This window comes from Aquarana catesbeiana, linkage group LG11 (assembly GCF_042186555.1).
Source record: "Aquarana catesbeiana isolate 2022-GZ linkage group LG11, ASM4218655v1, whole genome shotgun sequence".
NCBI classification, from domain to species: domain Eukaryota; kingdom Metazoa; phylum Chordata; class Amphibia; order Anura; family Ranidae; genus Aquarana; species Aquarana catesbeiana.
Window position 1 is genome coordinate 49018579 of NC_133334.1, and position 15366 is coordinate 49033944.

Genomic DNA, 15366 nt, shown 5'->3' on the forward strand with positions numbered 1-15366 from the left:
AAATCTATTTTAGTGCATAATTGATGAATCTGTTTCACTTTATATTACCTTAAACATGAACCACAATAAGAAACATGAACCTTACCCTGATAAATTATATCATATCTCATTCAAAAGGTATAAAGTGCAATATGCATATGAGCCTTGACCTAATATATTATATGAGATTTCACTGTAAATAGAAATTTAGAAAGTGCAAACATGATAAGAAGAAGTACCCTTTACAAATAAGGGCTATTAAATATACTGTATATATGTGACTGTAATCATCTATTACTTATTGCATAATGCATATAATGATTTATAAACTCAGTGGATTACAAAAAAAGTCTAAAGCCCCTGTACACACGATCGGATTGTTGGCCAACAAAACTGTGGACATTTGTCCGAAGGGCGTTGTCTCAAACTTGTCTTGCATACACACTGCCACACAAATGTTGGCCAACAATTACGAACGTAGTGACGTACTACGTGGTTTTTCAGGTCTTTTGCGGAACCCTTTGGGCTCCTTCTGCTAATTTCGTGTTAGTAGAAGTTTGGTGAGTGTTGGTTCGCGCTTTTCTTTTCGCATTTTTCATTTAGCGCTTTTCAGTTCATTTTTGAACGGCCATTTATCAACCAGCCATGTTGCGGAATCGGAGGAGATAACGTGTTATTTATTATTGGCCTTGGAGTTATTGCTTTGACATTATTTTTTGGGTTGAATTATAATGATTTGATTTGGTATATTTTCCACATGGGTGCATAGAATGCACTTTTTGGTTAAGTTCTATTGGCAGATAGCATGTCTAATTTTTTATTTTTATTTTTTAAATGCACAATAAAAAAATTGTGAAGAATAGTACTTGGCTATGTGTTTTACTTCAAATTACAGTTTGGGAGTAGGCAGTTACATTTTATAAAATACAATGTAAACTTAACAAGGGACATCAACATAGTTGTATTTTTTATCTTAAAAACTACGGGATAATGGTGTTGTGGTAACTTGCCCAAAAAAAATAAAATAAAGCATAGTAATATTATTCTTGATATCACTAGAAAAAAAAAGCCTTTGAAACTTCGTTTGCAATAACTCCATCAGTATCACCAGCAAAACAGCTTCATTATTATCCCAATAACCTCCTTGACGGTATTCCCAAGTGTGGCTCGGGGTGGATTTTCAGCACCAAAAGCGATAACCCTGAGCCACACTCGGGATCGCATCGCAGGATCCAGGTACAACTTACTTACCTTGTCCCCAGGATCCTGCGATGTCCTCCCTGCACTGTGTGCGAGCCGTCCTCCTCTCGATCCATCACGGAGCCGAGCTCCATTCCCTGCAAGTGTTGCAACACACGGGGACGGAGCACGGCGCCAAATTCAAAAAGTAAAAAACACAATACATATACAGTACACTGTAATCTTACAGATTACATTACTGTATCAATTTATTTCACATCCCTTTTGTCCCTAGTGGTTTGCCCAGTGCCCTGCATGCAGTTTTATTTTATAAATACTGTTCTTTCTGCCTGGAAACTGGAGATTGTCCATAGCAACCAAAACCGTTCCTTTACATCAAAAGCAGTTTTAGACCAGCTAGAAAACAGCGATGATAAATTAGAATCACTTTCAGAATTGAGCGATAGTGATTTGTGGGGAAATCCTTCATCAAACACTAAAAGTAATGACAGCAACAATTCTGCAACTGTGCAAATTTCAGTGTTTTTGATTTGATTACATTATTGAATAATTTTTATAATTATTATATTATTATTATTATTTATAGTTATTTATTATATTATAATTTATGATTTCTTGTTTCAAACTTTATCATACCCGGGATGTCTACTAGACTCTTGTTTGGACAGATTTAAGTGAGTTATTCCTAAGAATTACAGGCCTACAATATAAAACGCCAAATTTCCATGCAAAATACGTGTACCGCTTTGAGCATCAAAAATCTGAAATAATCATACCGCCAGGGAGGTTAAAGAAGAAGAGAATTGTGTGCTGCATTTGGAGATTTCATAATTTGCCACGTCACAAATGTTAATTCTCCATTACGAACGCTAGTTTACAAGACCGGCCGATTCTGAGCATGCGTGTTTGTACTTTGGACTTTTTTCCGACTGACTTGTGTACACACGATTGGACAATCCAACAACAAACATTAATGTTGGCGGAAAATTTGAGAACATGCTAGTTCCAACAATTGTCGGATGGAGCATACACACGGTCGGACTTTCCGCCAACAAGCTCACATCCAACATTTCCACATAGGCAGAGAGGCGCATGCAAAGCTGTAGTCTGAATAGACAAGCTCTCTGCTTATCTACCTCTACGCACCCTTCCAGACACAGATTTTCAGCAACTGTTATCTCGTGTTTCGGAGAACTTGTCAGAAGTGACTCTGCTGATAACAGAGGAACGGAGCAGTAGAAAGACATGGCACTTAGAGCTTTGGAGAGAGACAAGTAAACACTACAGATATATGTGCTTAGGTCAAATGTCATGAATGGGGTTTACAACCACTTTTGACCACCACAGTTCCTTGTGCCTTCTCTATAAACATTTGAAATAAGTGGAGTTGCTGCTCATTCAGAATCTGTAATTAAAAAGCAATGCAATGTAGGTGGGACCCTGGGCAAACATTTTCTTGGGCCCCCTCCTCCATGCAAGTTCGCTCTCCACATGCTTTGATATAATAAATTGCAGCTAGACTAAAAATAAGTCTACTGAATCAAATCAGGCAGCGATTGGTTGCCAGAAGTTACAGTGTATTATTATCACTCACTGACTGGCTGCTAGAGGTTACAGCACACATTATGGCTCACTGTTTATTTCCTAGAGGTTACAGCACATGGCTTCTGCTTGTTGATTGGTTGCTAGAGATTACTGTACATCAATACTGCTCACTGATTGATTGCTAGAGGTTACTGGACATCTATCTATACCACTCACTAATTGGTTGTTAGAGGTTACTGCACAATATTACTGCTCACTGATTGGTTCCTAGAGGTTACTGCATATCTTTACTGCTCAATGATTCTTTGCAAGAGGTTATTGCACAGCATTACTGCTCACTGATTGGTTGATAAAGGTTACAGCACATCATCTCCTCACTGCCTGCACACCATGGACTGGGGAGGTGAGCAGACCCATCAATAGACAGAAAACTCCTAGGACTCCTGGGATCAGTGGCAATGCTGGGGGGTTAATGGAATCAGTGGCAGTGGTGGGGGGATGGGATTAGTTAGGAGGAAGTACACTGTGGCAAATTCTGAGTCATGTAGAGCAAAGCTGGAAAACTTTGGCAAGCATATAGTGGGGGATTCTACCAATGTAATGGGGAATTTACAATGACCACCAATGTGAAGGGGGGATTTACACTGACCATCAATGTGAGGGGGAATTTGCACTGACCATCATGTAACGGGGGATTTTACGCCACCCACCAATAGAAAAGAGGGATTTCTACACTGACACCAATGTAATAAGAGCATTTACACCAACCACCAGTGTAAGGGGGAATATACAATGACCTCCATGTAAGGGGAAATTTACACTGACCACCAATGTAAAGGGGATTTACACTGACCACCAGTGTAAGTGCAGATCGGCACTTACCACCAATGTAAAGGTAAATCTACACTGATCACCAATGTTATGAAGAATTTACACTGACAACCAATGTAATGGGGGATTTTACACCAACAACAAATAAAGGGGGATTGCTACACTAGCCACCAATGTAAGGGGGATTTATACTTACCACCAATTTAAAGGGGGCTTCTACATGGTCCACCGATGTAAGGGAGGATTCGAAACTGAACACAAATGCAAGTTTGAATTTTTTTAACGATTACCAATACAAGGAGGAGTTTCTACACTGGCCACCAAAGTAATAGAGATTTACACTGATTACTAATGTGAAAGGAGCATTCATAATAACCATCAATGTAAAGCGGGATTTACACTGACCACCATAGTAAGGGGGACCTTCACACTGGCCACTAATGTGAATGAAAGGATTGTACACCAAGCTCCAATGTAATGAGAAGATTTACACTGACCGCCAATGAAACTGAGACATTTAGCCTGTGTTCACATTTGTGTGTCAGGAATACATGCAAAATCACTTTCCTGACACTACAGAAACATGCTGCCCTTTAGCAGATACACAGCAGTGCCATTAATTGTTAATGACACCCTCATGCATCGGCTGAGATGTGCGTATTCACATGCACCAAAATTCAGGGTGCTGTGGCACCACGTTATTTTGAAGAAGGGTTCCGCCTTCAATTTGTTTACCTTTGCAGAATAGGCTGATGTTAGGCTTAATGACTATAGTTGTAGGCAGGACTTTCAAGAATGCTCCTTTACCTCCCCAGTAGGCAGCATTCAGCAGAAGTGATGATAGATATGACCTCGGCGACATGATATACATATGAATGCCGCCTCTATTACCATATCAATGCTGCAGTCCACGACTATTTACATATTAATGCCGCCGCTATTTACATATTAAAACAGGTTATTTACATGTAAACACAGAGTCATCTGTACATGGCAATAGGGCAGAGCTGGGCAGCAGCAACAGAACTTTACCCTGAGATATCGGGACACAGCACGGGACTAAAACTTCAAGGTATAAGGAAATTTAAACTGGGATAGTTGGCAAGTATGAGGCAGCTACTTTGGGCCCCACAACAATGGTAGGGCCCAGGGCAGCTGCCCCTTTTGCCCTGCCTTAAAACCGTTCCTGGGTGCAGCATGTAGGCAGCACTCGACCGAAGCAGCAATGCAGAAGGGGAAGGAAGTTGTGAGGAACTTGGGTCCACTATGACTTCCTGTGGTCACAGGGAGACAACTATCTGATTGGACACTGGCACCCCATGTGACTTTGGTGGCCATCTTGGGTCGGGTAGAGTCTATTTAATACTCCGGCTCCTGGATGTGTGCTTTATGATAGTGGCTAGTTTAGGGATAGGTTCCCTGTCTGATAGAGACAGTACTTAGAGATAGGGAAAGGTTCCAGAGGAGGAGGGACAGTGCAGGAACTACATCTACCTCCTTTCAGGAAGCCTCCCCTTTGGGTGTGGACTGGACAGGCCACATTCTACGCCTCATTGCAGATGCTGTTAGCATCTTTCTAGTCTACTACCCGCCAGGCCTCGTTGTACTGTGTTGGACCTTTCTACAATATATTGCTCTTGCCTATTTTAAACTCTGTGTTTACTGCCCATCACACCATGCTGCACTTTGCTCACAGGTATATAGCAGTATTTTGGTCACCTTAGAGTTCAGACACAGGTCTGCATGTTTCAGTAGACAGAATTGAAACTCTTCTTGATGGATTATTGTAGCCTTAAAGCATCTGAGAGTTTAAGGCAAAGAAGCCACACAGCATAGAGAACAAACATTGGCATGTATGGAGACAGGTAGGTTAAAGAGGCATGGGGACCCTATGAACATTCTAGTTTTCAGGCATTGTGGGTATATAGCAGTGTTTAGGTAACATCTGGCTTCAGGCAAAGGTCAACAAGTTTCAGTGAGCTGAGTAGAAACTCTTCTAGGTGGATTAATGTAGCCTTAGAGAATATGAGAGCTCAAGACAAGGAATCCACACAGCATAGAAGACATGGATGGAACATGGACATGTATGGGAACAGGCAGGTTAGAGAGGCATGGGAACCTCATGAACAGTCTGGGTTTTATGCATTGTAGATGTATAGCAGTGTTTGGGACACCTCAGGCTTCAGGAACAGGTCAACATGTTTTAGTAGACAGAGTTGAAACTCTTCTAGATGGATTAATATAGTCTTATGCCGCGTACACCGGTTTTGCCATCGGAATAAACTCAGAAGGTTTCTGACGGAACACCGACGGAATTCCATTCAAGCCGTCTTGCCTACACACGGTCAACCCAAAGTCTGACCAAAGTACGACTGTCCAGAACGCGGTGACGTACAGCACGTACGACGAGACTAGAAAAAAGAAGCTCAGTAGCCAGTAGCCAATAGCTTCCATCTCGTACTTGCTTCAGAGCATGCGTAGTTTTTGGTCTGTCGGAACAGCATACAGACGAGCGGTTTTCCCGATAGGAATTGGTTCCGTTGGAAATATTTAGAACATGTTCTATTTCTAGGTCCATCAGAATTTTCGAAAAAAAAAAAAGTCAGATGAGGCACACACACACGATCGGAATAGACGATGAAAAGCTTCCGTCTGACTTTTTCTGTCGGACATTCCGCTCGTGTGTACGTGGCTTTAGAGAATCTGTGTTTTCCAGGTACACAGCATAGAGGACATAGGTGGATTAGGGAAATTTATGGGGACAGGTTGGTCTGGTTTTTCAAATCCGGACTGTTGTTTTTCAACTAGATTATGATATATGTAGTATAGATGAACATTATATATATATATATATATATATATATATATATATATATATATAGTCGCTCGCCGGATGGGCCTTGCAGCCCTGTTAAGACAACTTACTGCACTGAGAGCGTGCACGGTAGCTGGCGGGTGCTGGAAAGTTCCTGATGCATACTAGCAATCGGGAGCTTTCTGATTATGTGACCGCTGTGACAGCCAATCACAGCGGTCAGGTGATCAGAAACCCCGCCCTGCCTTCTGACATCTAAAACCCCTTAAAGGGTGCCAAGCGGTTAAAGTATAACCCAAGGCAAAACTTTTTTAGTTTTGGATAGTGTGTGTGTGTGTGTGTGTGTGTGTGTGTGTGTGTGTGTGTGTGTGTGTGTGTATGTGGGGGGGATTAGAACCCCTGGCAGTTTTTGTCGCAGTCTGTGCCCTTGTTATGGAGATTCACCCTCTCCATTATCTTTGAAAGTGAAAGTAAAAGAACATCCCACATTTTGGGTTGTCCCCAGAAAAGTAAGAGAGGAGAAATCTTCCAATGGGGACAATAGTTCTGGTGAACTGGGGGCTCCTCAGGGATTCTCCTAATTTGCAGGGATTTCCTCTCACTTCCTGTTATGCTATGGGACAGACAGTGAAGGGAAATTTTCACAATGGGACACAGATGGTGAAAAAAAAAAAATCTGACAGGGGTTATAACACTCCCTTGCTTTTTGCAAAAAATAAAAGTGTTGCAAATAGTTGTACTTTAACAGAATTATGCATTAATGTGTGTTTATGATAATTTATTACCCAGTTGGAACAAGACATTCTCTTCCCCCGATATGAGTCTATATGTGTTTCATGCAACAAGCTATCTTTAGCAGACATCACATTTCGCAATACAGCTTTTTAGTCTGCCTGTGACCTTATAATGAAATGTCGGTTTTGTGCCTTTGTTCAAAAAAGCTCTGGTTTGGTAGAATGAAAGCTTTTACAATTTCATTTTTTTGTTGAACTGAATGGTGTTTCAAATGTATGGGATAATGCAGGTCTCCACTGTTCACAGACAAAAATTTGACATAAGTTTTAAATATCCACTGACTTCATCGATTAAAATTAAACTGTGATAGGAAAAAGATGATGTTACCTGTACGCCTGTAGAGAGCTGTGTGTGTTTTTACCAGCACGGGGATGTACAGGCGTTTCATGCATCCCCGTGCAGGCTGTCCCATTACTGTCAATTGGGACGCAGGGACTGCACAGACACAGCTGTGGTTGCCAACGTGACATCCGTGTGGGTGCACTGCCCCAAATACGGGTGTATGGCCACAACGCAGCATAATAGCACTGACTGTTAAAGTCAACCTGTCAGAGGCGCTTTTAACCCTTTATTCGGCCGCTAGTGAGGTTAAAAGCTCCCTGCTAGCGGCCGAAAAGCGCCTCTACGGTAAAGCCGTACTTACTGCCGACGCCCCCCGCGCCTCAGTGTGAAAGTGCCCTTAATGTACATTAAAATTGTACAATTTTGTTTATTGAAAACTTGGCTTTGCTCTGTATTAGCTTTCCTAGGATCCCGCAGTGAGGTAACCTGCGCCTATGCGAGGTGTTCGAAAACAATTACCTTTTAGGTGTAACATAGGGCCCAGTGTATAAAGCAGTGAACATTAATATGTGCAGCATTGAAATAGTGCTTATATGTGTTTCGAAGCAAGCAAAGTGCTGTTAAGATGAATAGAACGGAAAAAAAAATGTAGAATTACAAGAATTACAAGAACGTTATTATACACCTCAGGCTCCATGTTGTGGTATGCATCATGAATGGGACATATAGTGCATTTAGTACCTTTTCAGTATACAGTGAATATATCCATTTAAAGTGGTTGTAAAGCTTAAACTATTTTTACCTTAATGCATTCCCTGCATTAAGGTACAAAATATTTTAAGTGTTAGTAGCCCCCCCCCACCCCTCTTTTACTTACCTGAGCCCTCATTCGATCCAGCGCTGTGCAGGTCCGCAGCTCTTGTATCCCCTCACTTCCGGGTCTCATTGGCTTCGCTGGGGCACCAGGAGCCATTGGCTCCTAGTGCTGTCAATCAAAGCCACTGACTAGGGAGCGGGGGGGGGGGGGGGGGGGGCGGGGGCCAAGTCCTGTTGTCTGTGTTAATGGATGCAGCAGCAGGGTTCGGGTGCGAGCACACACGAGTGCCCCCATGGGAAGCGGCTTCCCATGGGGGCACTGGACAGAGGGGAGGGGCCTGGAGCGTCAGCAGGGGATATAAAAGGGGATATTGCACAGAGCAGGTAAGTATAAACAGGTTTTTTTTTTTTTTAACCTTTACATTCACTTTAACTAGTTCAATACTGAGCACTTTCACCCCCTCCCTGCCCAGGCCAATTTTCAGCTTTCAGCGCTGTCACACCTGGAATGACAATTGCGCAATCAATGCAGCTTTCTTTTGGTGGTATTTAATCACCACTGGGTTTTTTATTTTTTTGATAAGCAAAAAAAACCCTGAAAATATTGAAAAAACATTTTACTTAGTTTCTGTTACACAGTTTTGCAAATAAGTAATTTTTCTTCACTAATGTGCACTGATGAGGCGGCACTGATGGGCACTGATGAGGCAGCACTGATGAGGCTTTACTGATAATCAGGGCACTGATGACCAGTGCCCTGATTATCAGTGTAAACAATGCAGCCTTGCTGGTTATTGGCTCTTCTTTCCTCACACAAAGACATGTCAGGAAAGGACTGCTGATAACCAGCAAGTCTGTTTACATGTGACCAGCTGTGATTAGACACAGCTGATCACATGGTAAAGGGCTGCTGTGATTGGCCCTTTACTGTAATCTGTGATCAACTGTGACCAAAGGACACAGAGGTTACAGAGTGCGCTCGATGCATGCCCCACGGGGCATGTGGGAAATACGGTTCTGGGAGGATGTTCATGGATACCCTGCCAGAACTGGAGAGCCGAATTTTAGCTATCTTTGGGCTATAGCATGGCAGGGGAGTAGTTTAAATAGCGATTTTGGGGAATGAGCCGACAGGCTTTGGCCTTGTGTCAATGACATCAGTTTGACATCAGTGTAAGATACTCCTGAAATCATTCAGAACTCATCGACAGGTGCATAGGACCTGCACTTGACCTTCTTCTAAACTGCAAGTGATCTTCATCAAGCGGATTTTGCATTACAATAGACTTGATGAGGATTGCAAAACCCATCTGACCTGCAGTTGACCTTCTTCTGACCTGCAATTGATCTGCTTTAAAGTGGTTGTAAACCCTTACAATCCACTTTTTGCTACAGGTAAGCCTATAATAAGGCTTACCTGTAGCTACCCCGGATATCTCCTAAACCTGCACGGTTTAGGAGATATCCCCTGTACCTGCATGTGCCGACGTCATTGGCACATGCACACTAAAGCAATGGCACGTACGTCATTACTGGATCCGCGCGACGTGACGTCATCGTGGCTCCGGCCAATCACAGCGCTGAAGCCCGTGATACCCGGAAGTAACCCCCGGGAGCGATGTCGCCGGCCGGTGCTGTGTATGGGCACCACAGCGGGGGCTTCGATCTCAGGTGAGTATTACATAATGAGCTAGTATGCTATGCATACTAGCTCATTATGCCTTTGTCTTGCAGGTCTTTTTTTTTTTCTATGTGGGTTTACAACCACTTTAAGCAGGCTTTGCATTACCACAGACTTGTATTGGAATGCAAAACCCATCTGACCTGCAGTTTACCTTTTTCTGACTTGCAACTGACCTGCTTCAGGTAGGTTTGCATTACCATAGACTTGTATAGGAATGCAAAACCTGTTTGATGCACAAAAAAGCCCATCGGCACAGGCTCTTAGACCCCTTTCACACTGGGGCACTTTTAGCTTTAAAAATAGCGCCTGAAAAGCACCTCTCATGCCTCCCCAGTGTGAAAGCCAGAGTGCTTTCACACTGGAGTGGTGCGCTTGCAGGACAGGAAAAAAAATCCTGCAAACAGCATCTTTGGTGCAATGCGAGAGCAGTGTATATACCGCTCCCAAATTGCCCTGCCCATTGAAATTTGCAGGTGCTTCGGCAGCGCCGCAACACAGGCGCTTTTAACTATTTCTTTGCCTGCTAGCGGGGGTCAAAAGCACCCCGCTAGCGGCTGAAAAGCGCTGCTGTAACAGGGGTAAAGCACCGCTAAAACTAGCGCCAACGCCGGCACCACCCCAGTGTGAAAGGGGTCTAATGCCACGTACACACGAGCGGACTTTCCGGCAGAAAAGGTCAGATGGAACAAATCCGTCGGACATTCCGATCGTGTGTGGGCTTCATCGGTCCTTTTCTGTCGAAAAATCTGACGGGCCTTAGAAATAGAACAGGTTTCAAATTTTTCCGACAGACTCCATTCCTATCGAAAAAACCGTTCATCTGTATGCTAGTCCGACGGACCGAAAACGACGCAAGGGCAGCTATTGGCTACTTCTTTTTCTAGTCCGGTCGTACGTCATCACGTTCGAAATGATCAGACTTTGGCAGGATCGTGTGTTGGCAAGTCCGTTTCGTCGGAACTCCGTTGAAAAGTCCTTCGGAGTTCAGTCCGACGAGAAGTCCGCTCGAGTGTACACGGCATTAGTGTTTTTAGACTGTTAGACCATTTATTAGCAGTACTTTATATTTTTATGAAAGGTCCCCTAAAATGAATGCCTGAAAAATTATTTTTAAGATACATTTCTCATTCCCCAAAGCAACCAGCATTTTATGTTATGGGTTTTTTTTTTTTCACAGTCAAGGGTAGAAAATGCAACAAGGCTGCTGAGTGGTTGCTATAAGCAGCATGAAATGTTCCTGTTGCCACACTTTTTATATATCAGTGCCCCGGTTTTTAATTTTGTAAATGCTGATGATTTATGTAAAGTGTGAATTTTAGTGATAGTTCTGCTTTATTACACCCACATAGTATCATATCTTCACTTTATAAATACCTGGGTAAGGGACTTGCAAAGTTATGCGACATAAAAAGCTGAAGGCGAAATATCATCAAATGGGTAAAACTGCTGATTGCAATAAACAGGCCTCTTATGCCCAAATAGAAATATGAAAGTTTCCTCAATATCCTATCCTACCTGTCCTAAACACTCAACTGTACAGGCCTAATTCTTACATTTCATATGGGATTGCCTGCTGTTAGCCAATGTTGCATTCTTTGACCCCATGCACACTGGGTGTTTAGTTCTGGCGCATGGAGCTTCAGCATTTAGCTGCAGTTGGAGGGTACAGGTGACCTGTACAGACCCCACTGCCGGCAGCCTGTAAAACTATATGAGGGTGCGATAGATGCTGCAGCTGAATGGTGCACTTAGGCTGTACAAATGTTTAGGGCCAGTTGACACCACATGCAGTCCAGTGCGTTTTTTTCTGCATCAAGAACGCATGGAAAGTAGGCTAAATGGTTTCCAATGGCATAGTTCACACCAGTGCGTTCCAGTTCCAGAAAAAAAAGTCAAACATGCTGCATTTTTCCTGCACTGGACTGTACTGGAACGCTGTAAAGATGTAGCAAAAACGCACTGGAACGCACCAGAACACAACTAAAAGGCACCAAAAATGCACTGGAACACGTGTCCTTATTTAAGGTTAAAAAAAAGGGGGGGGGGGGAATGCACTGGACTACATCAAAAACGCAGTGGAACGCATAAAAAAAAAACAAAAAAAAACACATGCAGAAAAGCATCTGGAATGCATCTGGACTGCATTTCTATAGTGTGAACTGGCCCTTAGGACAGTATTACCCCAGGGATGAATGCCTGAATGAACTCAAGATGTCCGTGTTCCGGGCATTCGTCCCTGGGCACATACTACAGTTCACACCACATGCAGTCCAGTGCGTTTTTTTTCCTGCATCAAAAACGCATGGAAAGTAGGTCATATGGTTTTAAATGGCATAGTTCACACCAGTGCGTTGCAGTTCCAGAAAACAAAGTAGAACATGCTGCATTCTTCCTGCACTGGACTGGAATGCTGTAAAACGCATTAAAAACGCACTGGAACACACATGTCCTTATTTAAGGTTAAGAAAAGAGAGGGGATAAAAATGCACTGAACTGCATCAAAACGCACAAAAAACGCACAAAAGATGCACTGGAATGCATCAAAACCGCGGCACAAACACGCATGCAGAAAAGCATCTGGAACACATCCAGACTGTTTCTATGGTGCAAACTGACCCTTAACGTTTCTACAGTGCACAATCCAGCCCCATCCAACCGCAGCAGCTGTCAGGCTCTTGTAGAGTGCTGCTTTAGCTGAACTACTGGAATTTTGCCTCTTTGTAAAAAGTGAAGGCACACTATGAGTTCAGTCTAAGGAGCTGCATGACATCTCCTGGATTTATCTCATTATTTACATTTGGCAGGTTCATTGCCCTGCCAGAGAGACGCTGCAGCACATAGAGCAGCTTTGCCTGCCCCTCCTGTCTGCTGCCCATTCACAGAAGCCTTGGTATTTTGGGAATGTAGCACTTGTTTGCACCCTCCCCTGGTTTTGATAGGTGCCTACTTCCACCATCTGAGCTGGAAGTTCACCCCCCCCCTTCCCCTGCAGTCTTCTGGGACACATCACAAGTTCTAGAAGACTACGGGACCATTCACAGGGCGCAGCGTTGCTCGCACATGCGCAGTAGGAAACCAGTTGTGAAGCCGCAAGGCTTTACTTCCTCTTTCCCTTACTACAGATGCCGGGTGCCTGCACTCAAAGCAGATTGAAGAATGGGATTGGGTGACATCGCCGGATCCCTAGACAGGTACTGCTAGTGTCCTTATATTAAAATTTAGAAGTTACAGCATTCGTAGCTGCTGACTTTTAATTTTTTTTTTTTGGGGGGGGGGGGGGGCTGGAGCTCTCTTTAACTCAAAGTCACATTTCAACCTGCCACTTGAACCTGCCACTTCCTCAGTTTAAAGGCGATACACAGATGTTCTACACTTCCTGGCTTCATCAGACTGTGTCTGTGTGGATGTGAAGAGGTCCATGCAGACACACTCCAGTGAAGCCAGGATTCTCCCACCTTCGCCATTTTTTTGGTGGACACCCAGGTTCTCTTTTGGCTTTACCCTGTTGACCACTGAGGGCCACCACCATACAAATCTTTTAACCCCTGCCATTTTCTTTCTATCTGTGTCTCACTCTAGAGATCTCTCTTAACTTTCTGTCCCATATCCGAAAAATAAAGTGAGGAAATCCCACCAAAGTGAGGAAATACTTGGTTGTCACCAGAACTAGTGTCCTCAGATGGAAGATTTCCCCTCTATTCCTGTTCTGGTGACAAACCTAAATTTGGGATTTTATTTTACTTTTAGTGAAAATAAATGGTAAACAGGACAACAAGAGTGGGTTAAAAAAAACCTGACAGGTGTTCTTATCCATCCATCTCCACTCTACAGACAATATACAAATACAGAACATCAGGCAGTTGAAACATCAGATACAAAAAAAACCTTGTATAATGCATAATAATCCGGTCCACATAACCGCTTCTCCTGCCCAGGGAAAGTGTAACTTCAGCAAGAGTCTAGCATTCCCACCTGTATTCCAGTGATTTTCCCTGGGTTCTTTTCTCTTGGAGTTTTCTTCCCCGGAGGGAAGTGGCGGTTGTTCCTTCTAGGGGAGGAGGGGGGGATTGGGAGGGGAGGAGGGGGGGATTGGGAGGGGTGGGAGGGTTTTATCTTATAAATGTTTCAGTTAAATAGTTCTTAACTGTTTTTGTTTCTTAAATAAAAAAAAACTACTACCGTATATACTCGAGTATAAGTCGAGTTTTTCAGCACATTTTTTTGTGCTGAAAGTGTCCCCCTCGACTTATATTCGAGTCAAGCACTTTTCTGCAGCAAAAAATTTCATTTTCCGAACCAAATTTGGGGCCCCGTATCTCAGGGCCACTTGGTGCTAGGAACCCCAAATTTGGTATGCAAACCCAGAGAAACCATAACATATCCAAAGCTGGGGTTCCTAGCACCAAGTGGCCCCGAGATACGGGGCCCCAAAGCCGGTTCATAAAATGACATTCTCTGCTGCAGAAAAGTGCTTGACATTTTATGAACCGATTTATGGGGCTCGGGCCACTTGGTGCTAGAAACCCCAGCTTTGGATATTTTATGGTTCTAGTCCCACTGGGTTTGCACAACAAATTTGGGGTTCCTAGCACTAAGTAGCCCCGAGATACAGGGCCCCAAAGTTGGTCAACTGTGTCCATCTGCAGCAATGTCATTTCGGGACCCTTTGGGTTCAGAGACCCCAAATTTTGGCTGCAGCTAGGGGGGCATCCAGGAACCCTTAACTACCGAGTTTGAAGTTCGGGGGACCTATGGCTGCAAATGGGCACAGTGAGGCATGCAAATGGGCACAGTGAGGCTGCAAATGGGCATTGTTGACCCTCTTTTCCACTTACAGTAGCTGCGCATTTCTCACCCTTGTCTTATACTCGGGACAATAAGTTTTTCCCATTTTTTTGTGGTAAATTAGGGCCTCGACTTATACTCGGATCAACTTATACTCGGATCGACTTATAATCGAGTATATATGGTATATAGGAATGCAGGAGAATAGAAATAACCTGAATGGATATGTACTGGAAATTTGATGTCTACACATTTCTTCTATTATGTTCCATTGCTCAATAAGTCTAAATGTAACACCTCTCAAATGTTCTGGATGTTTATTTTTAGGCATAATAAAAATTATTAAAAAAAAAAAAATAACTTCACAAACGTCAGGCACTTATTCATTATTTTGACGACCAGAATGACATATCTTCCCTTAGGCCCCTTTCACACTGGGGCGGTAGGGGGCGTTGGCGGTAAAACAGCACTATATATAGCGCTGTTTTACCGCGGTATTCGACCACTAGCGGTGCGGTTTTAACCCCCCGCTGGCGGCCGAAAAAGGGTTAAAACCCCTCGTATAGCCGCGGTGTCACCGCGGTATAGCTGCGCTGTCCCATTGATTTCAATGGGCAGGAGCGGTGAAGGAGCG

The 15366-nt window shown here is 43.5% G+C and overlaps 1 protein-coding gene across 2 annotated transcripts in view; it reads left to right on the top strand.

Moving 5' to 3' along the window:
• DGKZ (diacylglycerol kinase zeta) overlaps positions 1–15366 on the top strand; it is a 337944-nt gene that overhangs the window by 66092 nt on the left and 256486 nt on the right. The gene's annotated exons all lie outside the window — the stretch shown is intronic.